This window comes from Callorhinchus milii, unplaced genomic scaffold (assembly GCF_018977255.1).
Source record: "Callorhinchus milii isolate IMCB2004 unplaced genomic scaffold, IMCB_Cmil_1.0 Scaffold1, whole genome shotgun sequence".
Classification (NCBI taxonomy): domain Eukaryota; kingdom Metazoa; phylum Chordata; class Chondrichthyes; order Chimaeriformes; family Callorhinchidae; genus Callorhinchus; species Callorhinchus milii.
Window position 1 is genome coordinate 21,156,641 of NW_024704742.1, and position 13,623 is coordinate 21,170,263.

Genomic DNA, 13,623 nt, shown 5'->3' on the forward strand with positions numbered 1-13,623 from the left:
CAGGAAAACTCACTGTAAGGGCACTGTAAGGATCTACCTTCCCAATCAACCATTTGAGAAATATTGAAACATCCACAGTAATAATTCAGATCACCAGAGCAGCTCAGATGAAGAAACCTCAAAAGAAAGCTCCAACAGACCATTTGATTCATTCCTTACTCACAAATGGGAAATACAATTGCAAAATAAATAAAGTCACAAAATGAATCCTGTCACTTAAAATAAATGTTATTCACAGACCTCTTAAAATTTCTATTGCCCAGATCCTATATCACGAGCAGAAAATAGAGCACAAGACATAGCATGGTGCATGTTTTCTAACTGACAATTCGTCTGTCTGTCCTCCCCCATTCTTTAATGTACTGTTAGCTGGAGCACAGTTCTAGATATAGCAGTGAATAATATGATGCGTATAACAGATTTAATAATAATAATGATATTTACATTTGCTATAGAGCCTTTCACATCGGAAAGCTGTTTCAAAGCGCTTCACATGATATACTGTAAAGTGTATTATCTAACCTCTCAATTCCTTTTACCATTTGAAATATCTCAATCCAATACACCTCTTAACCTCCTCTGCTCCAAGATGTAACCCCAGTCTACCCAACCTCTCACCATAGCTAAGCCCCTTTAGTCCGGTTACTAATTCAGTGAACTATTGCTGGACATTCTCAAGGCTAGAAAATATTTTCTAAAACCAGATGCCAAAAATGAATATTTGTGCTCCAAATAAGATCTGACTTGCATTTTATATAACTAGAGCAGAAACTCTGTATCGCAACCCAATTATCCACCAACCCAGAGAGATTTGGAAGACCTTAACTAATGTATTTCAAGTTTCTTCATCTATTTTCCTTTCAATGCCCTCAGTGGAAACCACTTGGACCTGGGAACAGGTCTGGTTACAGTGTCATTAGTTTATCCACTAGAGTTTCACTTCATATAACCTCTTATTGTTTCTCCTCTGCAGTTGTTTCTAGTCTTCCCTCCATGTCTAGTTTCACATTCTTGTTTTCTACTCTAGAGACTGAAATAAATTATTCATTTAGGATTTCATGCATGTCTTTATCCTTCATTATTACTAGGCTTCAAATCTGTTTATAATGGGCTCACCTCCACTCTTACTATTTTTTTTCTTCAACATGCTTAAAAAATCATTTGCTACTAACCTTGATACCAGCTATAATGTATTTTTTATACTTCCTCTCTGCCCTCATTATTATCTTGGTTTCCCCTCTGTTAATTTCTGTTCTCCCAATTCCCTTTTGCTACTTTCTTCATCCTCACCTAAGACTTTTCCTTTTGTTCTGTGTTGGTCCTGGCTACCTTTGCATTGCCTCACTCCATTGCCTCATCCCATTACCTCTTTGTTTTTCTGGGTGGTTTGTAATTCACAATCACCCTCTTGAATAGGTTCCCTTTCAATCCATTGATTTACCAGTAAACAATTTCTCCTACCCCATTGTAATCATCATTTTTCCCCTGTAAGATATCCATTTTATCCCAACTCACTAACTGTTACATCCCATTAGACAAAAAAAACATAGAAGGAAGAATAGCCAAGTTTGTAGATGACATTGAGTTAAGAGGTGCAGTGAATTGTGAGTTAAATAGAAATTGCAAAAGAAACAGACAGATCGAGCTGATATGTTGAATGGTGACAACTGTGCAGTACAAAGCATTGTGAGGTAGCACACTTTGGATGTAGGACTGACAGCTGGGAATACATTCTGAGTGGGAAGGCAAGGAGGTGGATAATGGGCAAAGTGATTTAGGGATCACCATACACAAGTTATTGAAAGCTAGTTCACAGGTGTGGAAAACAATCAAAAAGATAATGAGATACTAGACGTTCTCATAGAGGAATAAAATATAAGAAAGGAAGTTATACACAGTGCTGATTAAACCTCCTTTAAAGTATTATGTTCAATTCTGAGCATATCATCTGAAGAAAGATATACTAACTTTAGAGGAAGGTCACAGATACAGATACAGAAACAATTATGTTTTTTACAAATGCGATAAATTTGTGGAGTCCTGTAGCATGTTGGTTAGAGCACTCACCTCGAAAGCTGGAGGACCCAGATTAGTCCCCGGGCAGGGCAAAACCTTAGGCATGTTTCCTTAGTCCACACATCTCTGTTTAACTAGCAGTAAGTAGGAACCTGATTGTTAAAAATAAAATAAAAATAGTAATTTGGTCACTCAATCCACGATCGTTTGTGGGACAATGTGGTGCACAATTGGCTGCCGCTTTTTACCCGCAAAATATACAGTTAATTCACTTTGCAGTATATTCTGTGAAGCACTTTGAGGTGTCTCAATGACATTATAACTCACTATATCAAATGCAAGGATTATTATTATCATTGCATCCCAGCCTAGAATATGAGCTCAGAATCCTGATGTGGGGCTTGAATGTACCACTTTGTGGCTCAAGTGTTACCAGCTGAGCCAGGCTGACACCTATTTTTCTGAATATTTTCAGTCCCTAATTCCTTTGCAAGAAATACAAGACAAGAAAAAAGCAGTAAGAACCATCACTGAATTTACAGGCAGATATTTCTACAAGTGCAACCTGAATGGCAAGTGCCTCCTTTTCTGATACTAACCATCCAGTCTTTTTTCCTTTTTTTGTGTTCAGATGACAGCAACAGGCTTTGGGGACATACAGCACCATTCCCATTATGAAACCATTAAAATCAGGCAATGCTGCTGAAATTAATGACCGGTGGCTCCTGTCATGAATGATATCCACCTACTCTCGTAGACATGCCAGCTAAAGCTCTCTCAGCAAGCTGTCTCAGTAAATCACTGAACATCTACAAGGAAAAACAAGCACAAACAGGAGCAACAAAACATCCTATCATTCACACCCATGAATAATTTTACCTTTTGGTCATTTGTAGTCGTACATTTTATTCTGGTACTTTTTGGAAAATTATCACTGAAATTTGTGAAAATGAATCTCTAATGAACACTTCAAAAAAACATTTAAACACTGCCATTTTGCCCCTTGGTTCAAGTGGTGCAATGAACCACAATGTTAGCAAAGCAAACAAACAAACTATTCCCTCCCTCTCTCCTCTACAGTATTTAACTATATTGACACAAGCTAACTTACACACAAGCAAACCTTACATTCTGTTGTTTCTACAGATGGAAGCACTGAACATTGGTTGTATTAGAAAACATAGCATCTAATTGCCAGAAGCCTGAAATTCCACCCAGTCTTACATGGTAAGATATTAAGCTCCTCGTCCTCGCCTTCAAAGCCCTCCATGGTCTTGTTCCTCCCTACCTCTGCAATTTACTAACACCTTAACAACATTCCCACTCACTCTGCTGGGCGGGCACTGGCATGCCCCATCCTGTCCACCTTACCATAGGCAGTTGGGCCTTCAATCTTTCTGCCCCCACCCTCTATCCCTCTGCCTCGGCCCTCCCTCGCCTCCTTCAAGGCCCATTTCAAGATATTCCACTTTGACCGTTTCTTCAGTCATCCTCCCACCCCCATCCCCCTTCACCCCCGCCCTTCGATTCCAAACCCCAGATCAGGTGCAAACCCTTGATTGTCCAGAGCCTTGGGACGTCTTCCCAACATGAAAGGCACTATATAAATGCAATTTGTTATTGTTGCAAGAACCAGCTGTGCAAAAGTGTTGCCATGCCATTCCATGGCTCGTGGCCTGGGCACTCCCAGTGCACTGTTTCTCCCTCTCTGGCGGAAAGCACCTGAGCTTTGACTTAGCAGATACCAACACTAGCACGACTGTTAGACTTGGCAAGAGAAGATAGCTACTTTCCTAAAGAAACACCAATTGAGGATAATTGCTATCAATCTATTGCTACTTATCTTGTCTCCATTGACCTCAATAAGATTGTTTTGATTTAATTCACGATTATTTACTACTCCCAAAAAGTCACTTCTAAACAATCATCAAGCTTCTAAAACTGAATTTGGTCAACAGTCAGTGAATTTAAACATGAAGGGCCATTTGTCAGAAATATAGGTCATGAAATTCTATGTATCACACAGTAATCAATCATTGTAGATTGTAGTTTAATTAAGGTGACGGGTGCTTAAGAGCTCTAACGATAATCCTAATAATAATCCTTACATATGATATAGCACCTTTCATGTCAGGAGAAATTCTCAAAGCACTTCACAGAATTTTACTGTAATGTGTGGTGACTGTGTGTTTTGTACGCAAATGTTTTTTGCCATGGAATCTTTAAATCCAATGGAACAAGCAGATGAGACTTTGTTTTGTTGTCTCATCTGAAGGACGGCATCTCTAACAATGCAATGCTTCCCTAGCACTACATTAATGGGTCAACCTAGACTGTGAGTTGAAATCCATAACCTTCTACTCCTACTCTGTGAAGCTGTGCTTCCCTTCCCTGTCCTGTTGTCTTACTATAATGCAGAGGTGGAGAGCATTGCCAAAGGAACCTATTCACAGTAACACAGGCAATGGTCCTGTGCCAGAATACTAAATAATCAAGCAGCTTTAGGTATTCAGAGCTAGAGCTCAACCAACAAAAGGACACCTTGATACTTCGTGACATTTTAGTCAAACCAAACCTCTGATACCTTATTAAGCCATTACACAGCTTCAAGTGGTTTATCTCTTTCAAGCCTAATCACGTTGTACAAGGCTTACATATAACTACAGCACCATCCAATTACAATTAAACAAACCTTTCAGAAGGTGACTACAGCAATGCTGATAAAACAAATACTCTGCTTGACCACGAGGGCAACAACCACAATGCGTTAAGAACACAGCAGAATAGGTCTATTTCAAGATTTGGATACTGTTCCCATTTCTGGGGTGCTTTTAACGACACTGCACTCATCCTCCCTGGTACAAGAAAACTAATATCATCTGGTAGGCTATTCCAACCTCACCTCTACACTCCAAACGTGCTCTCTCCAGCTCAATCTATCTTGTGCTTCTATGTTCTATCAATACCATAATTCTCATTATTCCTCTAAACCTTCTCTCCTCAAGATCAGATTCAGCAACCTGTCCCCACCCTGCATCCTCCCTGTGCTGAAATCAAGACCTATTATTTGGGCAGAGGACGTATTTTGCATCAGAAGGAGATTTAGAGGTCAGGACACTGGAATATTCAATAAACTGTTATTCTGCAAAGGGGAAGATGATAGAATGAGTATTCTGGAAGGATGAGTTCAAGTAGTTTACAACACCCACTTTTATCATCACTCTCTTGTGATTTTCTGATTTTTCACGACCTCAAGATTGTGGAACTTTTTGCCTGTCTTGGTTTTGACTATTCAATCCACAGGTTTCTAAAACTCAAGCTTAGACAGCAGCTAAGAACTATTTCCTACATCATCTTCTAATTTTGTCAGCCTTGGTAGTATTCTGCTCTGTTGCAATCCCCTGGTTGAAACCCACAGAACAGAATGCGAGATGCTGGGATCCCAAATGCTGTTGGAGATCTCACATTCCCAGGATTTCTAAAAGCGAATCCCAGGATTTTATGAAGGATACCCGTTTCAACCAAGCTTCTGTAGAAAAAGCTAAATGCTTTCTCCTCTTTTTCTCTTGAAGTGACCTTTACAAACCAGAAGCGATGCCTTGACTGTCTCTCCTGTATGTTTTGTCTCTCTTTCTCTCTGCATTTAACATTCTTTCCCCCTCTCCCCAGACATGTGCCAATGACCCACATTCAGCTTCCCTGTGAATAGACATCGCTCAGTCTCTGTATGTATCTCTCTCTCTCTCCCTCTGTTTGCGTCACTAACTCTCTTTTATTCCTTCTGTCTTATGTCTCCCTTTTCTCTCTCTATTTTTAGCATATGCCTTAGCTCTTGCTAACCTGTGCCTAATACGTTACGAAATTAGGTAAGAGGATATGTCCCTCCATGGAGAGGATACCATTCATACCATGCATACCATTCCAACAATCTATCTCTGGGATTTCCATGTGTAGGTGGCATGGAAAGCTCAGCTTGGTTTGGATACTCTTAAGCATGGTGATGGGTTTCAGCATGTGTCAGACACCCAGCTGACCAAAAAAAAATGCTGTATGTATATGTCTCTCTCTCTCTCATCTCTCATCTCTCTTTGTGTATCTGTATGTGTCACTGACTTCTTTTTGTATCTCTTTCTGTAATGTGTCACTTTTTCTCTTGTTTCGTCAATAAATCTACCCATGACTAAACCCCTCACTGTCTCGGTCAGTCCCTTGTTGTCAAGCCTCTTGGGAGCTGAGTAAGGCGGGGAGGGAGGTGAGTCAGTGACCGGCTCGGGGGGATGTCACTGTTGGCCGAGTTCCTTGACATTCTTCCGAACCAAGATTTAGCATCTCAGGATTCTGGGATTTGGGGCATTAAAATCCTGAACTCAGGATACAGACAGAGCATCGGGATTGCTATCCCTCCTTTTGGTCCTTGGTGGAGTCCTGTAGCTCAGTGGTTAGAGCACTCGCTTTGCAAGTGAAAGACCTGAGTTCAATTCCAGGCAGAGGGCGAAACCTTGGGCAAGTTTCCTTACTCCACACAGAGCCTAATAATAATCCCTCCAAAACCAAAAGCAATAATAAATTGGTCATTTTCAATCTACGACTGTTTGTGGGACATTGCTGTGCGCAATTGGCTGCCGCGTTCGCCCACAAATATACAGTCAATTCACTTTACAGTGTGTTCTGTGAAGTGCTTTGGGACGTCCTCCCGACGTGAAAAGCGCTATATCAAATGCAAGGATTTTTTTTTGCTTAGGGTCCACAATTAAAACAAATAAATACGCTGAGGTACAGAAAGTTAAGTGACTCTTTCTTACAGTCCTTTTCAAATACAGCTTCAAACAACTTTTCATATTGAGAGGTGTCTCTCAGTACTTTATGTTTTCGTTGGGTTTTCCTGTAATGCAGGCTTTATGTCTTAGAAAGTCTGCTCCATCTGCTTTCAGCCAAACGAAAATCAATGAGATCTGCAACTAACGTGTCTTGGGAGACACTCAGAATTCACAGTCTATATTCAAGCCAGAATTTGTACAAGATTTATTTCAATTTCATTTATTTATTTGAAGAAATATTTGATGGACACTCACTAAAATTGATCTCAAAGGAGATATTTATGACATTAACCTGCTTAGTAACGGTTTAGTTACTTTGACTGTGGATGTTCATGGCAAGTGAAATAAAAGGCAAGAGCTGACAGTTCATTGATCCCACTGGCTAACAGTGAACGAGTTAAGACATTTCAATGGTGTGCGACCCTGGAATTAATTAGACTACCACACCTCAGTTGTTCTATCTCTCTCTCTCTCTAATTACTAACAGTCATGATGGGAAATCAAATATTGTTGATCCTATACCAGAAAACTCTGAGCTAATCACAGCATTGTCTGCCCCTTATTCTGTGATGAATGCGTAAACCCCTCCTCCAGACTAAAGTGGGCCAGAACATTTATTATAATCTTAGAAATTCAAGCAGTGCATTCAGTTAGCTCTCAAGTGTCTTATGTTCAGCTTCTCAACTGTGAGATTAGATTTCTCCTTTTGTATTGACTTACAGACATTGATTTTCACTTATAATAAAAACAGCAGATAGAGAATTAATTTAGGATGCGGATTTATGATGTGTATCTTTTCCAATGTTATTTGAATGTCTAATTGCAGGTTCCTCCAATGGCTTGGTGGGTGAACTTCAAACGCAATACTGAGTTATGCAGATCAATAGGGATCCAATTATTTCCAGTGATTTGATAAAACACGCCTGTTGTGTGTTTCCATCAGTGTCTGATTTTATTAAACAACCACAACAACTCAAAAGGTGCCTTTTACTTTGGTGCGCATCACAAAGCGCAGAACAAGGTAAAAAAGGAAGGGCATGCTTTTTTTTAAAATCTGGTCAGCTGGGTGTCTGGCACGTGTGCAAACCTATCATAAAACGTAAGAGTATCCAAACCAGACAGATAATTCCACATATGTGCAATTTCTTTGTATTTGAAATGGAATGTGCACTCTCTCTCTCTCTCTCTCTCAGGACTCATCATGCTTACCTAATTCCAGACAGCAGTAGGCGCAGTTTGATAAGTTCCAAGGCTTGGGGCCCCGAGAGTGTGTGTTGGGGTACTGCTGGAGTTATTTATGTAAATAATTGGTGAAACGAATGATAGACTCATCTGTATTCATTTCCATTGGTGACTGATTACACAACTAAGTGCACCAGTGTGTGTTTGAACATGATCAACCCATGGGTGCTTAGCCTAACTCCCAATTTAGCCTCCAATAACTTTCTTTTTAAATAGTATAGGGATGCTTTGCTTAATACTTAATCAAAGCAATACATTTGTTCTCAAACAATAACAAGCTACCTGTTTTCTTACTATTAAATTCCCAAGACCAAGGATTCTGAACACATGCCAAACTATATCGTAAAATTAGTCAATAAACCATTCATTTCATATAACAGCAAAATTCAAAAAAAACTACTCGTGTTTGCACGTTGCTGATGAATGATAGATGCCAAACTAGTCATTTGTTTGCGTGACACTACTGTACTTTTAGGTTCCCCATCTTCATTTACATGCCAGACTTACAAAAACTGCGGAATCAGTAAATATTCTGAATATAAATAAATTATTGACAAATATTTTTAAGTCATGCTGAACAAAATATGAACCAATTTTGACACTTTAATGGTGTCAGTGAAGAAACTAATATTGAAATGTATATTATTTCCAAATATTTTCAGCCTATTCGTCCAATTTGCTATTATGGATGATACCATAATTCAAAGGTATATTGTTTTTACTAAAGGAGACTTGATCCACAACCAAATTCAAGTTCTCAGTAAATTCACAGTCATTATCCCAAACCTATATATTTTCAGATTTTGAAACTGTATTACTGCAGTTCTCATCCCTAAACATTACTATTATATTGAATATATGGCAGAAAAAGACTGTGTCCCCTTGATTGGGATAACACAACATGAGAAAGTCACAATGCACCTTAATGTTCCTTTCTATGCAATTCTAACGAACCATAAAAGTTAGCTAAATGCTTTACAGTCAGTGCATTAACCCCTAGCAATGGGAGCAAGTGCTGGCTCTTCCATGCCACATGAGTGATTGACAATTTAAATTCTTGAAGATGTAATCCTGACGGAAAACTTTGGTGCTTCCACATGCTTGCACTGATGCTATTATATTCCTGTCCCCACATGCGCTCTTTGAATTTCTTGTGTGTCTTTTGATCACAGATTAATTAGTTTGCCTTGCCTTCACGTGACCATTGAGATTACCAGCTCCGATTGTGTTAGAATTCACGATATCTTAAATGTTTTCAAAAACTTGCACTGGACTATTAAATAGCCAAGTCACATCCAGCAGCAGCCAATACCAATGTTCAATTTGCATTGTTCAGAACAATTAACCTTTGTGTGGGAAAATCAAATAAAGTGCTCGCTGATTGAATTCAATTTTCTCTCCTGTGTCTATCACATATTACTTGTCAATTTGTTTTGATCTTCTCACAAGGGCTCTGGGTGAAAATCACTTAATTGAGCTGCTTTTTTCTCTCTCTTTCTGAAACGTTATATCCAAAATATGTTTTGGATTACATTTGATATTGGAATTAGCGAGTGAAATTAGCAACTTTTCAGAATGCCTTCGATATGATATTCATCACATCATATCAAAAGCATTAAAAGACGCAGCTAATTTCACTCCAACATTGTTTACTTCAAGACATGTTGTCAAATTGCATCAAGCCACAACTTATAATGCAAAAATAACAAACCAATACTGTACAAAAATGGTTACTGAGCTAATAAAGCTCTGACAAATTGTAATTGCATTTTCTGTATGTGTAGGCTAGGAATAATTTCATTATTGACCCATTGAATGCAATTCTACGTACTGTAGCAATTATTTCAAGCAACTTGAAGGTTTGTGTAAGAAGTAGTATTGACATCCTGAAATGACATTGAATCTCATTAAGTCGGAATTTAAATGATCTTCACCCCTGATTTGTTCACTGATTTGGGTTAAAGAGGATTAGCCCTTCAATCTGCCAGAAGTTCATTTTACAAAGGTTTTTTGGGATTCCAGCCTTCTGGGAGTTGGTTATTAAGGTTACCATCTGTCCTGTTTCAGACCAGGTGCTCCTGTTTTTGAGTAAAACATTCTAATACATCAGTAGGACTCCCACTGTGTGGATTTAGTATAAAAGTCCATTTGGTTCAGCTATGTCTGGGCATTATGATGTAGAGACATTACTTATTAAAGTTAGTGAAGTTTCCAGTGAGTTGAAATATCAGCAAAGCTCAAGTGATGGTGAGCCCATCTCCTGCCCACCCCCACTCGCATTCCTGTCTGGTTTCAAATTGTCAAAAGAGCCCAGCCTATTATCTGAATATTATAGTGTATTTTTCTTGGTTGAAACTGAAAATGTTTACTGCTCCAAGGAAGTTTCACAAATACAACTAAGCCAAAGCTTGTGTAAGACTGGAAAATCACAGTATTCCTCCGACATGTTGGGTGTGCTTCTCTGTCTCTTCCTTTCCTCAATAGAGGCAAATGCCATCTAACTTGCTTATGTGAATGCTATTAGCATGTTAGTTCTGTCACAGATCTGCTGCTCAATATGCTTTGCACAGTCATGAAATGAATAGGCTACGTTCCCATTGTTTTCCAGTTCTATTGCCTTAAGTCTTCAGTGACTTGTTAAATATGGAAGGCTCATGACCTCACTGAGCACAGGAAAAAAATAGGATTGTTGAGGCTGAAAGAAAAATCTTTCATTCATAGAACATTTACCTATGAAATTCATACTATTCATACATACATTCATACTATGCAATACATTTTCCCTGAAGCTATTGTTGAAAACAAAGATTGAGATCAAAGTAAGCAAGACATGAAAATTGTAGAGGCTAACATTAAATGAAAACAAAAGACAACTAAACTCAAAAAGGATTGCTGGAGGTACTGAAAAATGCAAAGAGAGAGGAAGATAGAGGGGGTATCTACAGAGAGGCAAGATAGAGAATGGAAGGAGTCACCTGAAAAAGAGAGAGTGTGAGAGAGAGAAATAGGTACTTGGAAAGAGAGAAAGAGAGATGGAAAGAGAGAAAGGTAACTGGTAATAGAAAAAGACCTCCAATATAAAAACTGGAGCACTGAGAGAGGATTGACAAAGCAATGTGGGCTTCCAGTTATTCGGTAATTAACAGTCACAGAACCCCACTGCATGGAAAGAGAGTTGCAAACTACTCTTTGGTTACTTTTCATTTAAAGTTTGACTGATCTACTCAAATTTAGAATTTAAGGGCAATGGGAAATTTGCAGTGAAGGTGAGTAAATACATTTAAAAATATAAATTTTCACTGTTGATTATCAGAAATGAAAAGGCAAGAGACAAGACTGGTGTTATATTTATTTACTCAGACTGTTGTAGGGACCTTTAACATGACTAAATACCAATCTGCTCCAGCCTGCACTCAAGTCTGCTCAGAGACTTCATACATACTTGTCTGCCCACAAAACCTTCTTTATGCCAACCATTCCTGAGTCTCTCCTGTACACAAAGTATCCAGAGGCTCTCCACTGTGCCAGTCTGGCATCCATGAGTCTCCAATGCTTATACAATACTTAAAACAAGAAACAGTCTTTTGTCTAACATACACTTCATTCCACACGTTTCCAAACAACAAGGACTATATCGTTATCAAATTTGAAAATATAATTCGAATACATCTCCTCCGATGAGGCGATGGCAGAGAGCGGCTAATGGTTACATTCTCAGATGTAATTTAAGCTGCGACTCCGTGAATGTATTTTTATTACAGGGTCAGAAAAACGTAGCAAATTTCATCCAACTAGCTGCTTATTTTCTCTGCTATGTGAAATAGTATCTCACAGCATTTGAGCCCTCCGTTCACAAGTTATCTTATGTGAGAAAGGAAACCTGTAGTGGGGACAGTAACATCCCCAACTTAATGTGTTCAGTACATTTATGTGAGGTCACAGTCCGCTTCAGCAAATATGCAGAGCTGAGCCTATCAACTGACACTGCACAATGCCCCAAAAGCAAAGCTCATTCTCACTTCATTCTGACAGCTGTAACTATAGGACTTATTTAAACATAGATCTTTACTTGCACAGTGTCTGACTATTCAGCGATGTTCAAAAAAGTCTTGAAAATTGGTTTTGAAACCCAGTACAATATTGCATTGTTCTTTTCTGGTGTTCCACACTCACATAGCCCATGTTTGCTGATAACACTAAGATCACATCTATTGAGTGAATAAATCTATTAAGTAAATAATAATTAAAAATCCAAGACCTTCCATTATGTAAATCCATTAGACACACTACAATTAACTGAATCATTTAATTTATTAACAAAGTAAATAGGTATTTCCTAGATTCTACATTTTTCATGTCTACAGCCTAAAACATACACCATCAATATCTGATCAAAATATTTCACTTCTACTAATGCAGTCATATTTAGTGCTCCCTTTGTAAAACACTGATGAACACCTTGCATTCCCACAACCATGTTTTTTCTTTTTCCGAAGTTAGTATAAAGCAATTGGTGTGAAAATTTTGACAAAAATGCAGCTCAATTATATTTTTAGGGAATGCATTACAATGTCTTCATTCGATTTGTGACCAGCTTTTTTTTTGTCTCTTCTTCACAATGGTGTTTAATTTGCAGAAACTCGAACACCAGCTTGTCTGAATTAATTTGTTGTCAATAGAGCTCTTCGGATAAAGAAAAGGGCCTCTCCCCTAACAAGCTTCATCATTTCTCTATCTGTTTCTCATTACAAAAATAGATGTGTTTCTACAAACACTGAATGGTGCTCACTGAATGTAGCATACAACACAACATTTCCCTCTACATAATGTGAGATTTATAAAATGTAAATCCAAACTTTGTCCTGAAGTTTCAAACACCACAAATAAACCAGACCTCTTGTTTACAACACTTTTAACATATGTTCTGCTGGTCACTTGGAGCTTTGACTTTTGACAATAATATCTCTTAAACGCAATTCACAAGACCCTCCTGCTGTCAGTTGAATGAAGCTCATATCGAAATGTACAGTCCAGACTGCATTAACCACACTCATTTGGTGATTATGCAGGGACTTGCCACAATTGCACTAAAAACCCTGTGATTAGAAACCAGAGCTGCATTTTCAATGTGTTTTTATTGTTTGCTTGAGGTTGCTTTTAGCATTAATCTCACACCCAGTGCATACACACATCCTCAGGCACACACTTATGCGATAGTGATAGCACAGGTTGTTATGGGTCTGGTATCCAGTGCAATCAAACAAAGTCTCTCTCTTACCTCCACGTCCCTGTTCTTCTCTTTGTTCTTGCTTATTGAACTTCTTCCATTGCCAGCTGTCTCTTTCACTGGGACCACAGAGATCTGCTGGAGAGGCATCTTAATGCTGAGACCAGTGGAATATACCTTTATGTTTTCACTCCCCCGGAGTACAGCACTTGCATAATTGTTCACTTCCTATTCTGACAGGTTCCATTCTGTGAACGAATCAGACAAACATTCAGGGATTCAATGCACACCTCTGCCCCTGATTTGAAGGCTGCAAGTCAA